The 17,313-nt window shown below is 38.8% G+C and overlaps 1 protein-coding gene across 1 annotated transcript in view; it reads right to left on the reverse strand.

The window, feature by feature from the left end:
- PIK3CA (phosphatidylinositol-4,5-bisphosphate 3-kinase catalytic subunit alpha) overlaps positions 1-5,126 on the reverse strand; it is a 115,777-nt gene extending 110,651 nt beyond the window's left edge. The window contains exon 1 of the mRNA XM_030863124.2: positions 4,659-5,126. The gene's annotated coding sequence lies outside the window, so the exon portion shown is untranslated. The remainder of the gene's footprint in view (positions 1-4,658) is intronic.
- Positions 5,127-17,313: the final 12,187 nt, after the last annotated feature.

The following is a 17,313-nucleotide window of genomic DNA, read 5'->3' on the forward strand; positions in this document are numbered from 1 at the left end:
ACCATATAAAATTAAGATACATGGCTCCCAAATAGAGAAAGATATCAATAACTTCAGTCTGCTGATATCTGTAACCACTTCTGATATTGAGAACAATATTCTGAAATTGGTCCTGACCAGAGGTATACTCCCTGTATCTCCTAGAAATTACTAAATAAATGTTCCTGAATTTTAAGGTCTGGCAAACAGAGGTTTCACCAAAATCTCTGGGTCTTCTTTTGTAAATCATCCTTAGTTTTAATCTGTCCATTCTTTTGGAATGGTCAAATCTGATTTTACTTATCTTTGGAGATGGCATAAGGTCATCAGTTTAGATTCTTCCTTCCTCCATATTATGTATTATGGATGTATAGATAGCTTGACACTTGCTATCCTGTCATGGTTCAAACTTCTAGGTATAATTCTTTCCCAAGCAGGTTGACTAACACCTGGATGTTTTGAGAGTGGAATAAGGTTCTAAGAAAATGAAACTAAAAGCCACGTGGTTTTTGGTCCCTAGTCATATCTGTAGAGCTAGCAGTCAGCAAAGTGGAAAACAGGATTTATTACATAAACTGTCTTTTTTCTTATCTCAGATAAGTCCAATCATGAGATCTAACACCTTTTAAGGGGAAAGGAAATGAACATGTTTTAAACATCTGATCCAGGACAAAAACTTTCTTGGATCTATATTATCTCATTTAATTCAACAACAACAACAACAAGTCTGTTGAGTAGTAATTACTCCCATTATACACATTAGGAAATCTGTCCAAAGTAATCCTGCCAGTAAGTATAGAAGCCAGGTTTTGATCCAAGCAGGTTCAGATTTTCCAAAGTCAATATTTTTAGTACTCATAGGATTTTAAGGCAAGATCACTGAGTACCATGTAGAACATTCAGTACAATTCCTCTATGTTACAGATGAGGAAACTGAGGCCCCAAAAGACTGAGACTTGCCCAAGGTCACACACTTGTGGTGAGGCTGGGATTTGAATTCATATCTCCTGATTTCCAGCACAGTTCTGTGTATAATTATTTGTGTGTGTGTGTGTGTGTTTGAGGTTGAGTATCACTCTTGATATAATTTATATGTAATTTAGAACATCTCAACTGTCTCCAAATAAAATTCATATGTGTGGCAGGTGCAGGGATGTACATATTTAGTGACCAAAAATAATAAATGTGTTTGGCAAGAATAAAAGCTTAATTGGCATTTATAAATTATTACATGTTGTAAAGAAGTCTGTTGTCAATATATTTATTTATTCAGTGAATAACTGCCTATTATGTACTGGCTACTGTGCTTGGCAATGAGAATACAACTGTATATAAGATAGAGACCCTATCCTTCTCATGATTTACATCTTGGTGGAGGATATCAACAAATAAATTGGCAATTACCAATGCAGTGAGTCAATGCTATGACAGAGGAGTACAAGATATTATGGGAACCGGAAGCAAGGGCACCTAACCCAGACTAGACTTTTCAAAGGAGTTGATATGAAAGAAGAGTAGGAGTCAGCCAGTTAAGGAAAGGGTATGAAATATGCAAATGTTTCAGGAAAAGCAAACAGCATTTGCACATGAAGCAGGAAAAGGCCAAGTGAGCTGTAGGAGGAGGAGGAAGAGATGAACCTAGAGAGAGAAGCAAGAAACAAATCATATAGGTCTTCGAAAGCAAGGGCTTTACAATCGTGTCTATTAGAATTACCTGGGGAACCTAAAAACAAATAAACAGATGTCTGGGGTCCCTTTCAGACCAATTAAATCAGAAACTCTAGGAATGAGACCCCGGCACTGATATTTTTACAAAGCTAACTAGATGATTCTAATATGTGGCCAGGATCAAAAACCACTGTTTAAGCTATATGGGGAATTAAACATATACATTTATTACTGCAAATAAGGGAAAAGGTGATCTTAGTATCTCTGGGCCCTAGTTTCTTAACCTATTAAAAAGCAGGCTGGAGCAGGTTAGAGGTAGCATGATAAAATGAAAGAAGTCACAAAGCATTAGTTTTGTCAATGAGTTGTCACCTGACACCTGTCTGACCTTAGATTAAAATGTCATTTCTCAGAGACAGTAATACTGCCTTCTCTACAGGGCTGTTGTGTAGCTCAAGATAAATATATTTAATAAAATAGTTCAATAACTATGCTAATAAAATATAAACCATAGTTTTCCAAGATTTATGCTTCTAAAGTTGCACAATTTTAAAGATTATAAATATTTTCACCAGAGATAAAATCCTTTATGATGCTTAAGAAACACATTTCATTTAAAGAATCACCCCTACCTTGAAGTTCAAGATATTTAAATAATAGAGAACTGATCCTTTTAATACTATTTTAGTTTCTAAAGAGATCAAACGGGATTAAGTTAGCCCTTTGCAAATAAAGAGATCAACAGAGCAAAATGCCCTTTAAATGGTAATACCTAATGTTAAAAATTCTTTATTCAGTAAAGGGCACTAATAAGGAAAGTTATACACAAAGTAAACTGTTTTAGGAAATGTATGATCTACCTTATCATATATGTATTTAATTTATAAATTTACTTTTTTTTTAAGGGAATACTTATTTGGGATGGAGAGGATCTTCCCCTGTCAGGAAGGAAGCTCTGCCTCAAGAAGAGCTGTTCCATCCAGAGCCAGGCAAAGCCACTGCTCTTTTATAGTCTCACTTTCACATATATCTTGCCCATGAGAATATACACTTTCACGTGGTAATTTTGGGGTTTAAGTACAGCATTTGTATTTAGTGTTATCTCTTTAATGCTCTACCCAATTTACTTAAAATTGAAAAAAAAAACTTTAGACATATAAAAACACTGTTCTGCATTTATATGTGGTTCATTTTTAACTCTTCAACTGAAACTGATAGGAATGCCTTTCAAACTTTATATTCATAGTCAATGATAAACTATTAATATTCATTCACCTTCATTTCATGATGCTATTACTATTACTATGTGCTATCACTTCTTTCAATGACCTATTTTGTGATTTTAATAGGAAAGCACTCTATTTTACAATGATGAAAAACCCACAAGAAACTTTTGAAAAAAGTTATGGATGAAATTTAATTTTATCCAAAAACGTGAAATGAGAAAACTTAGAAAACAAAACACCAACACACACACACACACACACACACACACACACACACAGGGCCCTCTTCAGATAATTTTGGCTGATGACACTGCAGAACAGTTAATCTGATAATTAAAATTTTCCAGGACATGTGATGTTTAGATAGAGATCTATGCTGTCAACCAGAATTCAATGCTTCAGTTAAAAAATGTTAAAACTTGAATACACAGACATATTAACAAATTCTTACACTGCAATTGCTTCTGGAGTCCATTAATAAAGACGTGTTCTGATTTATACAAATTAAATTAGCAACATGGTATCTTAAGTATTTTGCAGGTCTTTCCTTAACAACACGCAATCCAGCAAATAAACAAATTTTGTACGGTGCGATGTAAGCAAATACGCAGAGAACCCATCTTCTGAGCAGGAAAACATGCGATCAGTACTGCCCACAGTAGTTCAAATGTGGCCGCAGTTAACTACCGACGACTTGAGTTACCAGGAGTTCACCTACCCAAGTTTTCTAGGGGTTCTCCCAGGCCTCACAAACTACGATTCAAAACATCATCTCGCAAACCCATGTCCTGCATGTGCACAAAGGCGCAGTGCTGGAATGAGGAAGCTTCACCAAACAAAATCACAACTCTACTTCACTAAAGAATATGTAGGCTGTTTTTACAGAGCCCCCTCTTGTTGCGCTCCCCTTACCCTTTATATAACTACGTAAACAGCTCCCCAATTACTGACATCCAAGAAAAGAGCTTTCGATTCCTAAGTCTGGTAACTAGCCACCATCACCACTATTCCTTTTGCATCCTAAAATAAACCCCTCAAACCGCGATCAAAACACACTGGCCGAACGTCTGGTGTTGACACAGCCCAATCCTGGGCGCTACCCTACCTTTCCGAGCCACTTAGGAGCTATGAAGCAGGCACCACATAATAGAATTAGTAAAGGCACAAATCACGAGACAACGTCTCAGGTCTATGAATGAAAGATCCAATACGTTTGACTGTCTCGGTTAAGACGAAAACAACAACTTCGAGAGGAAGGGTGGGAGGGGAACAGCAGGGTGGGGGGAGGTTTTCCTTCCAAGCCCCAGCCGGGCGATTTAAACCCAGTATGAGGCAAACGCAGGGTCGCCGGGCTGGCGGGGCCGGAGTCCTCGGGCGTGACAGCCCCTCAGGAACAGCTCGCGGCTCGGCGCCGGAATCCCTCACGCCGCGATGCTCGCGGGCCGGGTGGATGTGCAAGGGCGAGGGGACCGAGCCACCGCGGCCGGGGCGGCGGCCCTGGGCGCACTTCCTCAGTCCTAGCCGCCCCATCCCCAAAAATGGGAGAGGAAGGAAACGAGGAGCGAGGCTGCGGCCAGAGGGAGAAAAGAGGGAGCGGCGAACCCTCGCCTCTGCATCTGGGTGAGGCCAGCAGCAGGCGGGGGAGAGGGAGCGGCGATCGCAGGCGAACTCCGATGCGGGCCGACGCTGAGAGAAACGACCGGCAGGCAGCCCCCGCCCAAGACGAGCACCCACCCGGCCCCATCCCGACCGCGCCCGCTCCCGGCCAGTCCGCGTTCTACTCACGCTTGGGGCTCCTCGAGGCTCCGCGGCTCTAACCGCATTGGGTCCCAGCCCCGCGGGCGGCGGCGGCGGCGGCGGCGCCGAGGGAGAGGTAAGCGGGCGGCACAGCCCCCGCCTCCCGGCCCCTCTCCCCCGCCGCTCCGGAGCTGCCCGGCCGGGCCCGAGCCCTGCCTCGCCGGCGGCCCCAGCCCCAGCGGCCCGGCGGCAGCAGCCCGAGACCTCAGCGGCCGCAGCGGCGGCACCGGAACTGCCGCTTTCTCCTTCTCGTTGCCTCTCCTCGCTAGCCCCAGCCACACGCCCCCGCCCCCGTCTCCTTTCTCTGTCACCCCTGTTTTTTTCCTTTTGTTTCCAGAATAAACTTTATTGGTCTCTTTTTCCGCTCACATCGTGTAAACAAACAACGAACTCTTCCCCACCCCCTCGACTCCCCCCTCCTCGGGCAGAGGAGGGTAAGAGCTGAGGAGGGGCCGAGCCTACTATGCCCCGGAAGCAGATGAGCAAATGAAGGGAAGTGAAACTGCGGAGACCAGGAGTGGGAAGTGGGTAAATCGGGTAACAGTGTGCCAGTGCGCTTGCGCTTTGGTGTTGTTCCTGAAGGTGGGGTGGCGTTATGGGTGCTTTTCTGGCGCGCTGGTATTTAATGCTGTTGTCTTTTGCAGTAGTGAGGCTGTTTCGTCATCCTGTGGCGGCATATGTGTCGTACATCTGTTTCTACGAGCGAGAGATACAGAGAGGAGTATTGGGAGGAAGCGGGTCCATTCACTTTTACGCCCGTAGAGGAAATGAGATTTCCTCTAGTTTAGGGGCGAGGGAAGGGGATGTGGTGGCTAACCGCCTCTGTCAGTGGCTAACCAGAATTGGATATCAATACTAGAAACAAGGCCTTTTACAAAACGTTGCTACGCGTCCTTCTGCCAACGTAAGGTTAAGTTATAGCCCATCCGGAAAGAGGAATGCACTGCCACATCCCACCGCAATTCTTTGACTCACTCGGGGAGACCTTTTGCAATGTCCTTTTTTCCCCCAGATTTGAGTCAGCTTGTAGGATTCATTTCTGACTATTCAGAATACGTGCTTTTTTCGCGTAGCGCCTACGGAGACTGCAGAAAAGCCATTTCGGTTGCAGATTAGATGCAAGGTGTTTTGGTACTGCGTACCATAGAAACCTCTCTTTGCTTGAGAGTAATAGGATCTGTTGCCTTTTGAGATCACAACTGATAAGGATGCGCTTTTCTGCGTGTTTCTCCCCCTAGTGGCCTTTCATTGTATTGAAAAGGCTAGGAACGGTGATAGTAGAAATCTGTGATACAAGTCCTCAAACTAGGGCTCTCCCTTGAATTTTAAGGAGCAGAGGACTTGGAAGTGACCCACTCTAGAGATGTTACAGTCCAACTTGTCATCCAGAGCAAAAAGCTAACCAATAACCAGTTTTTGCTGGAGCACACATCCATACCCAATCTTAAATAAGATCCATTCCTGTATGTGGTCATGGTTTCATTTGACTGTATTTCTGTATTTACTGTGCTTTCTTTTCTTAAGCTCTTGTTTTCATCTCACATTTCAGGGGTCTAAGTTTATAAATATTTTTCTTGAACCAGTGTTTTTCAGCACTTTCAGAACACTGTGTTACTCAAGAGCAGGGAATTAAAAAAAAAAAAAAAAGCAAGCGTAAGGCAGCATTTCCCATATTGTGTTTCCAGGCCCAGAGTTTAGTGAGATATTAATAGATAGTCCTTAGTGAGGAAAAATTATGCTAGGTATATAATTTTTCTAAAATTAATTTTTAATAGAAAAATGCTAATTAAATGATTTTTGTTATGTGATAATCTGCCTTTAAGAAACCATGTGTCACAGCAGAAAATGCCATAACTGGTACTTGAATGTATGATTACTCAGAGGTGCAGGATTAGCATTTACTGCCCAATTCACGATTGATGTATTTGGTTTATTTGGTGACCATTGATCTGTCATGTGTTTTATCTTGCTTCCGAAGGTGTTTGCCCTGTAATTCAGTGTTTAGAATATGTTAGGCATCTGTATCAGCAGTCCCCAACCTTTTTGGCACCAGGGATGGGTTTCATGGAAGACAGTTTTTCCATGGACTGGGGCAGGGGGGATGGTTTCAGGGTGATGCAAGTGCATAACATTTACTGTGCACTTTATTTCTATTATTATTACATTGCAATATATAATGAAATAATTATACAACTCACCATAATGCAGAATCAGTGGGAGGCTCTGAGCTTGTTTTCTTGCAACTAGATGGTCCCATCTGGGGGTGATGGGAGACAGTGACACCCGAAGTGTGTTGCTTATGTCCAGTCAACTCCATAATCTTGTTTTGGTTGCTGTCACTGCAGAAAACCCTGTTTCACAAATATAGAATATTGGAAATGGAAGCAGGCTTTTCAGGCAGTCTCAGGCTATTCTGCCCGGACCTTAAGCCAGAAAGTATGGAAATTTGAAGTTGTCTCAAACATACATTTTTTTCTTTTAACATCTTTATTGGAGTATAATTGCTTTACAATGGTGTGTTAGTTTCTGCTTTATAACAAAGTGAATCAGCTATACATATACATATACCCCAATATCCCCTCCTTCTTGTGTCTCCCTTCCACCCTCCCTATCCCCCCCAAGGTGGTCACAAAGCACCGAGCTGATCTTCCTGTGCTATGTGGCTGCTTCCCATTAGCTATCTATTTTACATTTGGTAGTGTATATAAGTCCATACCACTCTCTCACTTCGTCCCAGCTTACCCTTCCCCCTCCCTGTGTCCTCAAGTACATTCTCTATGTCTGCATCTTTATTCCTGTCCTGCCTCTACATTCTTCAGAACCTTTTTTTTTTTTTTTTAAGATTCCATATATATGGGTTAGCATACAGTATTTGTTTTTCTCTTTCTGACTTACTTCACTCTATATGACAGTCTCTGTGTCCATCCACCTTGCTACAAATAACTCAATTTCATTTCTTTTTATGGCTGAGTAATATTCTATTGTATATATGTGCCACATCTTCTTTATCCATTCCTCTGTCGATTGTCACTTAGGTTGCTTCCATGACCTAGCTATTGTAAATAGAGCTGCAATGAACATTTTGGTACATGACACTTTTTGAATTTTGGTTTTCTCAGGGTATATGCCCAGTAGTGGGATGGCTGGGTCATATGGTAGTTCTAGTTGTAGTTTTTAAAGGAACCTCCATACTGTTCTCCATAGTGGCTGTATCAATTTACACTGCCACCAACATTGCAAGAGGGTTCCCTTTTCTCCACACCCTCTCCAGCATTTATTGTTTGTAGGTTTTTTGATGATGGCCATTCTGACTGCTGCGAGGTGATACCTCATTGTAGTTTTGATTTGCATTTCTCTAATGATTAGTGATGTTGAGCATCCTTTCATGTGTTTGTTGGCAATCTGTATATCTTCTTTGGAGAAATGTCTGTTTAGATCTTCTGCCCTTTTTTGGATTGGGTTTTTTTTTTTTTTTTTGATATTGAGCTGCATGAGCTGCTTGTATATTTTGGAGATCAATCCTTTGTCAGTTGCTTCATTTGCAAATACTTCCCCCATTCTGAGGGTTGTCTTTTTGTCTTGTTTATGGTTTCCTTTGCTGTGCAAAAGCTTTGAAGTTTCATTAGGTCCCATTTGTTTATTTTTGGTTTTATTTCCATCTCTCTAGGAGGTGGGTCACAAAGGATCTTGCTGTGATTTATGTTATAGAGTGTTCTGCCTATGTTTTCCTCTAAGAGTTTGATAGTGTCTGGCCTTACATTTAGGTCTTTAATCCATTTTGAGTTTATTTTTGTGTTTGGTGTTTGAAGTGTTCTAATTTCATTGTTTTACATGTAGCTGTCCACTTTTCCCTGCACCACTTATTGAAGAGGTTGTCTTTTCTCCATTGTGTATTCTTGCCTCCTTTATCAAAGATAAGATGACCATATGTGTGTGGGTTTATTTCTGGGCTTTCTATCCTGTTCCATTGATCTATATTTCTGTTTTTATGCCAGTACCATATTCTCTTGACTACTGTTGCTTTGTAGTATAGTCAGGGAGCCAGACCTCCAGCTCCGTTTTTGTTTCTCAAGATCGCTTTGGCTATTCGGGGTCTTTTGTGTTTCCATACAAACTGTGAAACTTTTTGTTCTAGTTCTGTGAAAAATGCCATTGGTAGTTTGATAGGGATTGCATTGAATCTGAAGATTGCTTTGGGTAGTATAGTCATTTTCTCAGTGTTCTTTCTTCCAATCCAAGAACATGGTATATCTCTCCATCTGTTTGTATCATCTTTAATTTCTTTCATCAATGTCTTATAGTTTTCTGCATACAGGTCTTTTGTCTCCTTAGGTAGGTTTATTCCTAGGTATTTTATTCTATTTGTTACGATGGTAAATGGGAGTGTTTCCTTAATTTCTCTTACAGATTTTTCATCGTTAGTGTATAGGAATGCCAGAGATTTCTGTGCATTAATTTTGTATCCTGTTACTTTACCAAATTCATTGATTAGCTCTAGTAGTTTTCTGGTAGCATCTTTTGGATACTCTATGTGTAGTATCATGTCATCTGCAAACAGTGACAGCTTTACTTCTTTTCCGATTTGGATTCCTTTCATTTCTTTTTCTTCTCTGATTGCTGTGGCTAAAACTTCCAGAACTATGTTGAGTAATAGGGGTGAGAGTGGACATCCTTTTCTTGTTCCTGATTTTAGAGCAAATGTTTTCAGTTTTTCACCATTGGCAATGATGTTGTCTGTGGGTTTGTCATATATGGCCTTTATTATGTTGAGGTAAGTTCCCTCTATGCCTACTTTCTGGATAGTTTTTATCATAAATGGGTGTTGAATTTTGTCAAAATCTTTTTCTGGTGGGAGGGAAACGCAAGAGGGAGGCGATATGGGGATATATATATATATGTATAGTTGATTCACTTTGTTATAATGCAGAAACTAACACACCATTGTAAAACAGTTATACTCCAATAAAGATGTTTTTTTTTAAAAAAAAACTTTTTCTGCATTTTTTGAGATGATCATATGGTTTTTCTCTTTCAATTTGTTAATATAGTTTATCACATTGATTGATTTGCATATATTGAAGAATCCTTGCATTCCTGGGACAAACCCCACTTGCTCATGTTTTATGATCCTTTTAATGTGCTGGTGGATTCTGTTTGCTAGTATTTTGTTGAGGATTCTTGCATCTATGTTCTTCAGTGATGTTGGTCTGTAGTTTTCTTTTTTTGTGACATCTTTGTCTAGTTTTGGTATCGGTGATGCTGGCCTCGTAGAATGAGTTTGGGAGTATTCCTCCCTCTGCTATATTTTGGAAGAGTTTGAGAAGGATAGGTGTTAGCTCTTCTCTAAATGTTTGATAGAATTCGTGGCAGGCAGATTCTTAACCAGTGTGCCACCAGGTAAGTCCCAGGAAACATACTTTAAAGATTTCAGTTCTTTTCCATTTGTTAAGGTTTATTTTGCCCCAGAATATCTTGGTAAATGTCCTATGTGCCCCTATAATACAACATTTCATGTGTGTTATTGGGTGGAATGTTCTATGTTAATCATATGAAGTTGCTTGATAATGTTAGATCTTCTATATCCTTACTGGTTTTCTCCAGTAGTTCTGTCAGTTTCTGGGAGAGGAGCATTGGTATCTCCAACTATAATTGTGGACTTGTCTATATTTCCTTTCATTCCTGTGTAATTTTGCTTTACGTATCTTGAAGCTCTCTTGTTAGCTGTAAACACATTTAGAGTTATGTGTTTTTGATGAATTGCCTCTTTTTATCATTATGTACTGTCTTTGTCCCTTGTAATATCCCTGTTCTGAAATCTATTTTTTCTAATATTAATGTAGTTACTCCACCTTTCTTTAATTAGTATTTGTATGATATATATTTTCCTATCTTTTTATCTATCTATATTGTTATATTTAAAATGGGTTACTTGTAGACAATACTTAGGTCTCTCTTTTTTATTTTTAAATTTTTATTTACTTATTTATTTATTTATTTTTGGCTGCATCGGGTCTTAGTTGTGGCGCATAGGCTCTTCATTGCGGCATGCGAGCTTCTCTATAGTTGTGGTGTGCAGACTCAGTAGTTGCAGTGTGCGGTCTTGGTTGCCCTGCTGCCTGTGGGATCTTAGTTCCCCGACCAGGGATTGAACCCACTTCCCCTGCATTGGAAGGCGAATTCTTAACCACTGGACCACCGGGGAAGTCCGAGGTCTCTGTTTTCTAATCCAATCTGATGTTCTCTTTTTTTAATCACTGTGTTTAGATTATTTACATTTAATGTAATTATTGATATGATTGCCTTTAGGCCTACTATTTTATTAGTTATTTTCTGTTTGTTCCCTATGTTTAAAAAAAAATTTTTTTTGTTCCTACTTTCCTGCCTTCTTGCAGATTATTTGAGTAGTTTAATATTACATTTTAATTAATTTATGTATTATCTTTTTGGTTATATCTTCGTATTTTTTTATAGTTGCTCTATGGCTTACAATATATATACATAAACTTTCACAGTCTACTGAGTGTATTACATCACTTCAAGTAAAATGTGGAAAGACACCTTGCAGACATATAGGTCCCTCTCCCCGAAACTCACTGACCTTTATGGTATAGTTGGCATATGTATTATATTGATATATATGGAAACCCCATTAGACAATTTTATAATTTTTGCTTTCAACAGTTATACAGGCATACCTTATTTTATCATGTTTCACTTTATTACACTTTGCAGACATTTCATTCTTTTTGCAGATTGAAGGTTTGTGACAACCCTGAGTCAAACACGTATATTGGTGCCATTTTTACAACAGCTTTTGCTTACTTCATGTCTCTGCGTCACATTTTGGTAATTCTCATGATATTTCAAACTTTTTCAGTATTATTATATTTGCTCTGGTGATCTGTGATAAGTGATCTTTCTTGTTGCTACTATGACTTGTTGAAGGCTCAAATAATGGTTAGCATTTTTTAGCAATAAAGTATTTTAAAATTAAGTTATTTACATTTTTGACATAATGCTATTGCACATTTAATGTACTACAATATAGTGTAAACATAACTTTTATATGCACTGGGAAACCAAAAAAATTATTTGACTTGCTTTATTGTGGTATTTGCTTTATTGAGGTGGTCTGTAACTGAATCTGCAATATCTCTAAGGTATTCCTGTACATATTTTAGAGAACCTAAGTGGAAAAATCTAATATTTAAAATTTACTCATCCATTTTCCATTTCCATTTCTCTTCTTTCATACCTGAAAACCCATGTTTCCTTCTGGTATCATTTCCTTTTAGCCTATAGACTTTCAATTAGTATTTCTTTTAGAGCAAGTCTGCTGTTGACACATTCTCTTAGTTTTCCTTCATTTGAGAATATTTTTATTTTGTTTTTATTCCTAAGGGATATATTCACTGGTCATAGAATTCTGAGTTAACAGGGTTTTTCCCCTATGGCTTTAAAGATGTTCTACTCTCTTCCCTATCTATGATCATTCAAATAGTTTTTTCCCTGTATGTAATTTGTCTTGAAAATTCTCTCTAGATTATTTCAAGTTTTGACATTTTTTGTTCCAATGGTTTGATTATGTGTTGAGGGTTTTTTGTTTGTTTGTTTGTTTTGTTTTTCTTTGAATTTATTCTGTTTGGGTTTGCTGAGGGCCTGAATTTGAAAACTTATGTAATTCACTAAATTTGGGAAGTTTTCAGCAGTTGTTTCTTCATGTATTTTCCTACCCAATTTCCTTCTCCTTTTCTGGGAATCCAATGACGAGAATGTTAAGACATTTTGGTATTGTCCTCCATCTCTCTAAGGCTCTGTTCATTGTTTCAATCTTTTTTCTTTCTCTTGTTTGTATTGGATAATTTCTATTGATCTGTCTTCCATTTCACTTACTTTTATCTTTTATATCCATTTCTGCTTTTGAGCCCACCAAGGGAATTTTAAAATTTCAGATATTGTATTTTTCAATTTTTAATTTTCTAATTGGCTCTTTTTTATGGTTTCTATTTCTCTGCTAAGAACCTGTATTTTCCCATTCATTTCAAATTTTTATCTTCACCTCAGGGAGCATTAGCTACTAATATACCTTGCAGGTATTTTTATGAAGTTCAATTGGGAGAAACAGCTCTTAAGGGAAAAATAATCAGTTTTACTGCATTTTAAAAAATTCAACATTGTTAAAAAAAAATTTGCATGTAGACCATAAGAAAGAACAATTTTCTTATACTCAGTAGCTATGGGTAAAACTAATTCTGTGGTTGCCAAATATATTTTCAGTGCCATTGTATAGTCTAAGGATTTACATACCATTTTGTTAAAATATTTCTGCCTAAGAAACAACAGGAATATTTGTGTTTGGAACCCCTTATATTAAATATCAGGGTGTTAAAAGTGTAGGATCATGAGGTTCTAACAGAAGGGACATTTCAATGTTGGGTAAAACAAATCTTTTAATATAGCTAAGTGATTTTCAGTGCACCCTAACTCAGGGATACCTGAATGTTGAAAAACATGTAGTTCATTTTCTTCTTCACTTTGGTGTACGATTCTCATGTGAAACAAAAATTTTACATTGTGCTGCAATAAAAACAAATTGTAGGGGCTTCCCTGGTGGCGCAGTGGTTGAGAGTCCGCCTGCCGATGCAGGGGACACGGGTTCGTGCCCCGGTCTGGGAAGATTCCACATGCCGCGGAGCGGCTGGGCCCGTGAGCCATGGCCGCTGAGCCTGCGCATCCGGAGCCTGTGCTCCGCAACGGGAGAGGCCACAACAGTGAGAGGCCCGCGTACCGCAAAAAAAAAAAACACAAAAAAACAAATTGTAGAAGGAGATTTGATTTTGTAGTAAGAGTATCCATTTCAATGACATCATCCCAATAGTTAGTGGGTGTTATATGATAATAAGGCAAAAACTACTGTTCTCATTTAAATGTGGGCAAATGTAATTTTATAAAAGCTGCTTCACTCAAATGTTATTTTTACTCTTTAAAAATAATACATGACAATAGGACTTCCCTGGCGGTCCAGTGGTTAAGACTCTGCACTTCGACTGCAGGGGGCACGGGTTTGATCCCTGGTCTGGGCACTAAGATCCCACATGCCTGCCGTGTGGCATGGCCAAAAACCAAATAAACAAACAAACAAAAATGACATTAAAGAAATGTTTAAAGGAAAAAAAGTCTCCCCAAAGGTAAATGATGGTTATTTTTACTTTGGTGTATATCTTCTAGTCTTTTTTCCCTGATATATATACACACAAAAATTATTTTACAAAATAGTCAAAAATTACAACTACCTTAGATGTCCTTCAATAAATGAATAGTTAAAGAAACTGGTACACCCATGACATATAATACTACTCAGCAGGAAAAAAGAACAAACTGCTGATACACACAACTTGGGTGAAGATTGAGATTCATTTTCTTTAGTAAATGACTTATTCTACGTCTTTGCCATTTTTCTAGTCTCTTCACTTACTTGAAATGCCATATTTATCATGTAATAGATTCCTATATACCTCTGAATCTATTTCTGAACTTTACTCGGTTCCATTAATCTCTCTGACTATGCTAGCATGGCAGTATTTGAATCATGGTAGCTTTATTATTCATTTTGATATCTGATAGATCAATTTTGCTCTCATTATTCTCTTCAGAAATGTATTGGCTAGGGACTTCCCTGGTGTCACAGTGGTTAAGACTCCATGCTCCCAATGCAGGGGGTTGGGGTTCGATCCCTGGTCAGGGAACTAGATCCCACATGCATGCCGCAACTAAGGAGCCCACCTGCCGCAACTAAGACCTGGTACAACCAAATAAATAAATAAATAATTTTAAAAAATGTATCAGCTAATCTTTTTGAGAAATTTTAAATTCAGAAAAGTACAAAAAATTATATAACACCCATTTTCCTTATACCCAGAATTAACAATTATCTAGCAGTCTGTTATGTCTGAGTGAAATTTATTGTTTCACATCAAATAAATAAAATATTGCAGTAAAGCTAAGTATTATCTGACCCCATACCCAAGCTGCATTCTAATTCTTTCTTCCCTAGAACCAACCACTATTTTTGATTTGGTATTTTTCCTTCTTAGTTTTATTCTAAAGTTCTGCATTTTCATACTTTACCTACCTATATCTAGGAACAAGAAGTAGTATTATTATTTTAAAATTATTTTAAAAAGTAGTGTTTTGGTACATTTTTTTACTCAACTTTATCTTTTTGAGGTCTATCTATGTTGGTATATGTTGATCTAGTTTATTTATTTTAAAGGCCTGGCACACTGTTCTCTCCACTCCCAACTCCTGTATTCACTTGACTTGCTTGCTTACTTCTTTCAAGTCTTTATTCAAATGTCAGTATGGATTTCCCTGACCATCCTTTTAAAAATCACACACACACACTCTCTCCCAGGGCTCCTGTTAGCCCTTCCCAGCTTTGTTTTTCTCCATAGTTCCTATTACCATCAAACATACTATGAACTTCTTTGTTTGTTTATTCTATATCTCCTTCTACAAGAATGTAAACTACATGAAGGCAAGGATTTTTGTGTGTATTAGTAACTGCTATGTTTCCAGTTGTCAGAACAGTGCTTGGCACATAGCAGCCACTCAATAAATATTTATTGAATGAACCAATGCATTTTAGTGATATACCAATCAATGGTCAGGTTGTTTTCAATTTTTCCAGACTACAAGCAATACTGCATCGGATATCCTTGTATGGCTCATGCATGAATGTGAATTTCTAGGTAGTAGCGTGCCCATGTTTTCAATTTTGTTGAACTGCTAAATTGCTTTCCCCAGTTGCTATTCCAATTTACCATCCTACCAGTTGTGACTTTCCCCTTATCTTTTGTAACAATTTATCACGTAAGAATTTTTAACTTTTCTAGTCTGTTGAGTAAAAACTGACGTTCCGGGCTTCCCTGGTGATGCAGTGGTTGAGAATCTGCCTGCCAATGCAAGGGACACGGGTTCGAGCCCTGGTCTGGGAAGATCCCACATGCCGCGGAGCAACTAGGCCCGTGAGCCACAACTACTGAGCCTGCGCGTCTGGAGCCTGTACTCTGCAACAAGAGAGGCCACGATAGTGAGAGGCCCACGCACCGCAATGAAGAGTGGCCCCCGCTTGCCGCAACTGGAGAAAGCCCTCGCACAGAAACGAAGACCCAACACAGCCATAAATAAATAAATAAATAAATAAATATGAATATCTGGTAAAAACAAAACCTGACATTCCATTATCAATTTATTTTAACAGTATTACTCATGTGCTTCCTTTTGCTCTTTTTTAAAAAATTTTAACACAGTTAATACATGCACATAGTTAAAAAATATAATACTGAAAAGATTATATAGAAAACAGTAGTTCCCCATTCCTTCTATCCTATAATTTGTATTAAAGCTCTATTTTGCAATTTCTTGATTTAGCTCTTTTACATAGACACATATACACCCTTGCTTCCCCTCCTTTTATAGTCTCAGTGTAATTATAATTTTCAGTTAAGGATCAGTATTTACATTATGACTAAATTAATATTGTTAACTTCATAGCTAAGTAGTGTGTGCTTTTCTGTCTTGAAAAGCTTTTACTTTTTATTATTTTTTTTTTTTGCAGTACGCGGGCCTCTCACTGTTGTGGCCTCTCCTGTTGCGGAGCACAGGCTCCGGACGCGCAGGCTCAGCGGCCATGGCTCACGGGCCCAGCTGCTCCGCGGCATGTGGGATCTTCCCAGACCGGGGCACGAACCCGTGTCCCCTGCATCGGCAGGCGGACTCTCAACCACTGCGCCACCAGGGAAGCCCTTGAAAAGCTTTTAATTTTCCTTAAGAAAATAATTGCATCATGTATCAAATGTGTATTTTTCTATGTACCTACTCTTACTATTTTTTCCAATTATATATCAATTCTGTCATGTGCCTAATACTAGTTCTCTTCATCCAATGCTCAGAAATATCAGCTAGTCTATTAATTCCACTTGTTTTTTCTCAGAGACCCTCATCCTGGAGCCCTTCATCCTCCTGTTCCAGTCCAGAATGGTTACTTCCTAGGCTCCTGCAGTCTGTCGTCTGGGACATCCCTCTGCTATTCCCTATTTTAGAGTCATTTTCTGGATCCTGTGCTTTCCTCTTCCTTGATTACTTCCTCATTTCAGAGGAGTACTCCTCCAGTAGCTTCCTGAGAAAGGGTGAATGGGAAGTAAATTCTTTGAGATCTCGTATATCTGAAAAGGTTTTCATTGTATTCAAGTGGTTTTCAACCCTGGTTGCATATTGGAATTACATGGGAGAGCCTTAAAAGCAAAAACAAAAGCAAAATCTTCTCAGACCCTGCCTCAAACCAACTAAATGAGAATTCTGATACCAGGATTTAATAGTTCTCCAGGAGATTCTAATGTGGTGCTGGGGTTGAAAACCAGATTTTCTCAAACTCGAAGGTTTAGCTGGATGTGGCAGGCCAAATTCTAACATGGTCCTCAAGATTTCCTTTCCCTGATGCATAATACACTTCTGTTAAGTGTGGATGGTACTAGTACATATGATGGGGTATCATTCCATGAATAACTTACTAATAAGTTGACTCTGAGTTAATAAAAAGAGGGATTATCCTGACTGGCTCTTAACGTTATTAGGTGAATCC

The sequence above is a fragment of the Globicephala melas genome, chromosome 4, assembly GCF_963455315.2.
Source record: "Globicephala melas chromosome 4, mGloMel1.2, whole genome shotgun sequence".
Classification (NCBI taxonomy): Eukaryota; Metazoa; Chordata; class Mammalia; order Artiodactyla; family Delphinidae; genus Globicephala; species Globicephala melas.